The following is a 7,338-nucleotide window of genomic DNA, read 5'->3' as shown; positions in this document are numbered from 1 at the left end:
CAGCAAACAATGCAGGTGTAAAAGCACGGTGGCTAGGAAAAACTCCCTAGAAAGGCCAAAACCTAGGAAGAAACCTAGAGAGGAACCGGGCTATGTGGGGTGGCCAGTCCTCTTCTGGCTGTGCCGGGTAGAGATTATAACAGAACATGACCAAGATGTTCAAATGTTCATAAATGACCAGCATGGTCGAATAATAATAAGGCAGAACAGTTGAAACTGGAGCAGCAGCACAGTCAGGTGGACTGGGGACAGCAAGGAGCCTTCATGTCAGGTAGTCCTGGGGCACGGTCCTAGGGCTCAGGTCAGTTGAAACTGGAGCAGGAGCATGGCCAGGTGGACTGGGGACAGCAAGGAGTCCTCATGTCAGGTAGTCCTGGGACATGGTCCTAGGGCTCAGGTCCTCCGAGAGAGAGAAAGAAAGAGAGAAGGAGAGAATTAGAGAACGCACACTTAGATTCACACAGGACACCGAATAGGACAGGAGAAGTACTCCAGATATAACAAACTGACCCTAGCCCCCGACACATAAACTACTGCAGCATAAATACTGGAGGCTGAGACAGGAGGGGTCAGGAGACACTGTGGCCCCATCCGAGGACACCCCGGACAGGGCCAAACAGGAAGGATATAACCCCACCCACTTTGCCAAAGCACATCCCCCACACCACTAGAGGGATATCTTCAACCACCAACTTACCATCCTGAGACAAGGCCGAGTATAGCCCACAAAGATCTCCGCCACGGTACAACCCAAGGGGGGCAACCCAGACAGGCCGACCACAACAGTGAATCCATGATTATGATTAAGTCCATTATAGAGTCCATGTTCCGACGAATTGAGGCTGTTTTGGGGGTGAAACTCAATATTCTTTCTTAATGTTTGATATACTCAGTGTATATCCAAGCATTAATCTTTATCAAAGTCCCAGTAAAAGAAGAGAAACTACAAAGAAAAAAGTACAAATCTAACATACTCTAGTCTATTGTCGAGAGAGAACCTCAGTGAATGTGGATACTCCTCCTGCTCTCTGTGATTTCCTACATTAAGGGACCTGATCACCGGCTGCTCCAGTGGAGCCAGGCTGTCTCTAATCACTCTGGGGTAATTGGAATTTGCAGAGGTTGGTCGTACTGCTTGGATAAACCTGTATTAATCCAGGAGGCGTTCAAGTCGAAAATAGTCTGTTCTCCTTTGCACCCTGAGAGAATGAACTGCATTGCATTAAACTCCTTATTCTAACAAGAATGTGAAAATGACAAAATGAATAAAAATATGGTCTATATGGTCTGAAGCAGGTTTAAAATGAGAAGAATCGGGATTCTCATTTTCAATTGAATTTGGGGATAAAAAGGTATACAGTGACCATAAGGGGCAAAGTAGATTTGGGGACTACAATAGAAGCAGTCAGGGGATGAAAAGGAATGTGGGAGAGAGACGTACAACAGAGAAAGAACTAAGTGAGAGAGTGAATCATCTTAGTCTAGTGAGGTGCCGCTAGAGATGAAAATGAGAGGCGGACAGAGACAGGCAGCATATATGTGAGAGATGACTGGAGATTGCAGAGAAATGGCGAGATAAATGTCTTGATCATCACATCAAAATCCCTGGCTCCACCGAGATCTCTCTATCTTCTCTGGCTTTGGTCAATGGCTTGATCGATTTTTACTGTTGAAAAATCTACTGGTCTGAAACATCCACTGAAGTCTTATTTTGTGTCTTCTTTGATAGTTATTGATTATATATTGATGACGATGACGTGGCTAAATGTAAGGTACATTACAGTGTCCATATTAGGAGATCTGAGATTGAAGCAAGAGTCCTGCTGAGACTGAGGCCGTAATAAAATGGACACCGTATGTATGTGTTTTTAATTAGTTTATAAACTGTGTCTCTGCCTGGCCAGTTCCCCTCTCTCCACTGGGATTCTCTGCCTATAACCCTATTACAGGGGCTGGTTCACTGGCTTACTGGTGCTCTTAGATGCCGCCCCTAGGAGGTGTGCGTCACTTGAGTGGGTTGAGTCACTGACGTGGTCTTCCTGTCTTGGTTGGCACCCCCCCTTGGATTGTGTCGTGGCGGAGATCTTTGTGGGCTATACTCGGCCTTGTCTCAGGATGGTAAGTTGGTGGTTGAAGATATCCCTCTAGTGGTGTGTGGGCTGTGCTTTGGCAAAGTGGGTGGGGTTATATCCTGCCTGTTTGGCCCTGTCCGGGGGTATCATTGGATGGGAGCCACAGTGTCTCCTGACCCCTCCTGTCTCAGCCTCCAGTATTTATGCTGCAGTAGATTACGTGTCGGGGGGCTAGGGTCAGTCTGTTATATCTGGAGTATTTATCCTGTCTTATCCGGTGTCCTGTGTGAATTTGTTAAGTATGCTCTCTCTAATTCTCTCTTTCGCTCTTTCTTTCTTTCTCTCGGAGGACCTGAGCCCTAGGACCATGCCTCAGGACTACCTGGCATGATGACTCCTTGTTGTTCCCAGTCCACCTGGCCATGCTGCTGCTCCAGTTTCAACTGTTCTGCCTGCAGCTATGGAAGCCTGACCTGTTCACTGTGATTACTATTATTGGACCATGCTGGTCATTTATCTTGGCCATGTTCTGTTATAATCTCTACCTGGCACAGCCAGAAGAAGACTGGCCACCCCTCATAGCCTGGATCCTCTCTAGGTTTCTTCCTAGGTTTTGGCCTTTCTAGGGAGTTTTTCCTAGCCACCGTGCTTCTACACCTGCATTGCTTGCTGTTTGGGGTTTTAGGCTGGGTTTCTGTACAGAACTTTGATAGAGTGCCTTGCGAAAGTATTCGGCCCCTTGAACTTTGCGACCTTTTGACACATTTCAGGCTTCAAACATAAAGATATAAAACTGTATTTTTTTGTGAAGAATCAACAACAAGTGGGACACAATCATGAATTGGAACAACATTTATTGGATATTTCAAACTTTTTTAACAAATCAAAAACTGAAACATTGGACGTGCAAAATTATTCAGCCCCCTTAAGTTAATACTGCTGCAAAACCTGGACCCGTACAAATCAGCTGGGCTTGACAATCTGGACCCTCTATTTCTGAAACTATCTGCCGCCATTGTCGCAACCCCTATTACCAGCCTGTTCAACCTCTCTTTCATATCGTCTGAGATCCCCAAGGATTGGAAAGCTGCCGCAGTCATCCCCCTCTTCAAAGGGGGAGACACCCTGGACCCAAACTGTTATAGACCTATATCCATCCTGCCCTGCCTATCTAAGGTCTTCGAAAGTCAAGTCAACAAACAGGTCACTGACCATCTCGAATCCCACCGTACCTTCTCCGCTGTGCAATCTGGTTTCCGAGCCGGTCACGGGTGCACCTCAGCCACACTCAAAGTATTAAACGATATCATAACCGCCATCGATAAAAGACAGTACTGTGCAGCCGTCTTCATCGACCTCGCCAAGGCTTTCGACTCTGTCAATCACCATATTCTTATCGGCAGACTCAATAGCCTCGGTTTTTCGGATGACTGCCTTGCCTGGTTCACCAATTACTTTGCAGACAGAGTTCAGTGTGTCAAATCGGAGGGCATGCTGTCCGGTCCTCTGGCAGTCTCTATGGGGGTGCCACAGGGTTCAATTCTGGGGCCGACTCTTTTCTCTGTATATATCAATGATGTTGCTCTTGCTGCGGGCGATTCCCTGATCCACCTCTACGCAGACGACACCATTCTATATACTTTCGGCCCGTCATTGGACACTGTGCTATCTAACCTCCAAACGAGCTTCAATGCCATACAGCACTCCTTCCGTGGCCTCCAACTGCTCTTAAACGCGAGTAAAACCAAATGCATGCTTTTCAACCGATCGCTGCCTGCACCCGCATGCCAGACTAGCATCACCACCCTGGATGGTTCCAACCTTGAATATGTGGACATCTATAAGTACCTAGGTGTCTGGCTAGACTGCAAACTCTCCTTCCAGACTCACATCAAACATCTCCAATCGAAAATCAAATCAAGAGTCGGCTTTCTATTCCGCAACAAAGCCTCCTTCACTCACGCCGCCAAGCTTACCCTAGTAAAACTGACTATCCTACCGATCCTCGACTTCGGCGATGTCATCTACAAAATGGCTTCCAACACTCTACTCAGCAAACTGGATGCAGTCTATCACAGTGCCATCCGTTTTGACACTAAAGCACCTTATACCACCCACCACTGCGACTTGTATGCTCTAGTCGGGTGGCCCTCACTACATATTCGTCGCCAGACCCACTGGCTCCAGGTCATCTACAAGTCCATGCTAGGTAAAGCTCCGCCTTATCTCAGTTCACTGGTCACGATGGCAACACCCATCCGTAGCACGCGCTCCAGCAGGTGTATCTCACTGATCATCCCTAAAGCCAACAGCTCATTTGGCCGCCTTTCGTTCCAGTACTCTGCTGCCTGTGACTGGAACGAACTGCAAAAATCGCTGAAGTTGGAGACTTTTATCTCCCTCACCAACTTCAAACATCAGCTATCCGAGCAGCTAACCGATCGCTGCAGCTGTACATAGTCTATTGGTAAATAGCCCACCCATTTTCACCTACCTCATTCCCATACTGTTTTTATACTGTTTTTTATTTATTTACTTTTCTGCTCTTTTGCACACCAATATCTCTACCTGTACATGACCATCTGATCATTTATCACTCCAGTGTTAATCTGCAAAATTGTATTATTCGCCTACCTCCTCATGCCTTTTGCACACATTGTATATAGACTGCCCATTTTTTTCTACTGTGTTATTGACTTGTTAATTGTTTATTCCATGTGTAACTCTGTGTTGTCTGTTCACATTGCTATGCTTTATCTTGGCCAGGTCGCAGTTGCAAATGAGAACTTGTTCTCAACTAGCCTATCTGGTTAAATAAAGGTGAAATAAAAAAAATAAAAAAATAAAAATACTTTGTAGCGCCACCTTTTGCTGCGATTACAGCTGTAAGTCGCTTGGGGTATGTCTCTATCAGTTTTGCACATCGAGAGACTGACATTTTTTCCCATTCCTCCTTGCAAAACAGCTCGAGCTCAGTGAGGTTGGATGGATAGCATTTGTGAACAGCAGTTTTCAGTTCTTTCCACAGATTCTCGATTGGATTCAGGTCTGGACTTTGACTTGGCCATTCTAACACCTGGATATGTTTATTTTTGAACCATTCCATTGTAGATGTTGCTTTATGTTTTGGATCATTGTCTTGTTGGAAGACAAATCTCCGTCCCAGTCTCAGGTCTTTTGCAGACTCCATCAGGTTTTCTTCCAGAATGGTCCTGTATTTGGCTCCATCCATCTTCCCATCAATTTTAACCATCTTCCCTGTCCCTGCTGAAGAAAAGCAGGCCCAAACCATGATGCTGCCACCACCATGTTTGACAGTGGGGATGGTGTGTTCAGGGTGATGAGCTGTGTTGCTTTTACGCCAAACATAACGTTTTGCATTGTTGCCAAAAAGTTCAATTTTGGTTTCATCTGACCAGAGCACCTTCTTCCACATATTTGGTGTGTCTCCCAAGTGGCTTGTGGCAAACTTTAAACAACACGTTTTATGGATCTCTTTAAGAAATGGCTTTCTTCTTGCCACTCTTCCATAAAGGCCAGATTTGTGCAATATACGACTGATTGTTGTCCAATGGACAGAGTCTCCCACCTCAGCTGTAGATCTCTGCAGTTCATCCAGAGTGATCATGGGCCTCTTGGCTGCATCTCTGATCAGTCTTCTCCTTGTATGAGCTGAAAGTTTAGAGGGACGGCCAGGTCTTGGTAGATTTGCAGTGGTCTGATACTCCTTCCATTTCAATATTATCGCTTGCACAGTGCTCCTTGGGATGTTTAAAGCTTGGGAAATCTTTTTGTATCCAAATCCGGCTTTAAACTTCTTCACAACAGTATCTCGGACCTGCCTGGTGTGTTCCTTGTTCTTCATGATGCTCTCTGCGCTTTTAACGGACCTCTGAGACTATCACAGTGCAGGTGCATTTATACGGAGACTTGATTACACACAGGTGGATTGTATTTATCATCATTAGTCATTTAGGTCAACATTGGATCATTCAGAGATCCTCACTGAACTTTTGGAGAGAGTTTGCTGCACTGAAAGTAAAGGGGCTGAATAATTTTGCACGCCCAATTTTTCAGTTTTTGATTTGTTAAAAAAGTTTGAAATATCCAGTAAATGTCGTTCCTCTTCATGATTGTGTCCCACTTGTTGTTGATTCAACACAAAAAAATACAGTTTTACATCTTTATGTTTGAAGCCTGAAATGTGGCAAAAGGTCGCAAAGTTCAAGGGAGCCGAATACTTTCGCAAGGCACTGTATATCAGTAGATGTAAGAAGGGCTATATAAATACTTTTGATTTGAAATTTGTTTTGAATGAAGAAATGGCTTTGAACACAGCCCTTAGCTGTGGAATTTTAGCCATTTATACAAGGGTGGGTCTAATCCTGAATAATTATTGGTTAAAAGCGCATTTCACCTGATGTTTATTCCACAAGTTACCACCGGCTAAGTCTATGACATTTAAATGCCTATTTACTCTATTCCATCTATTTACTCTGTTCCACTGTCTCACCAGCCCTGGCAGGGAAGTTATGATCTTGATCTCCACTACAAAAAGCATTGAGACATCTCACAATACTTTTAGAGATTTGTATAAAACTTGCTGTCTGTCTTTCCGATATTTGCAACATTATTTTATTATTCAAATTGGATCTCCAATTGTCCCACAGGAATGAACGCGTATTGGTCGGGAGTCGGGACGAGAGAGAGGGGCAGGCAGGGTTTCTCAACCAGTCTAGACTACGAATCAGCCGCCATTCTTTTTATGGATATATACAAATAAATGTCAATTGAAAAAAGGTCAAACGAAACGAAGTGCAGCTAGTATTTCCAACTTCCGTTGTGTTATCGTGTTATTGTGTTATCTGTGTTGTTGTTTAGCTCCTCTGAACAACAGTGTCCTGACGAGAGAGCACATTTTCTATGGCAGGGGAATTAGCTCAGTGTTATGGATGTATCCAAATAAATGTCACTAGAAAACAGCTTAAGCAAATGCAGCTACTGTTGTTATTCTGTCTGCACTGTTCGACGTGACTGTAAGTTATCCGTAGTTGGCTAGCTAGCAAACAAGGGATAAGAACGTTGCCAGCCAGTATGGCAATGGAGCATTTGGAACAAACGACTGGGTCGTGTCCACAGATACAGAACAAAAAAGAATGAAACGACTGGGTCTCTAGCAACCCTAGATTTGTGCCGGGACTATATCTTGAGGAAGGATGAAATAGTAAGAATACATTCATCAAAATAACATAATTTATGTAAATAT

This window comes from Oncorhynchus keta, chromosome 16 (assembly GCF_023373465.1).
Source record: "Oncorhynchus keta strain PuntledgeMale-10-30-2019 chromosome 16, Oket_V2, whole genome shotgun sequence".
NCBI classification, from domain to species: Eukaryota; Metazoa; Chordata; class Actinopteri; order Salmoniformes; family Salmonidae; genus Oncorhynchus; species Oncorhynchus keta.
The sequence above is the reverse complement of the archived record's forward strand: the minus strand, read 5'-3'. Positions refer to the sequence as shown.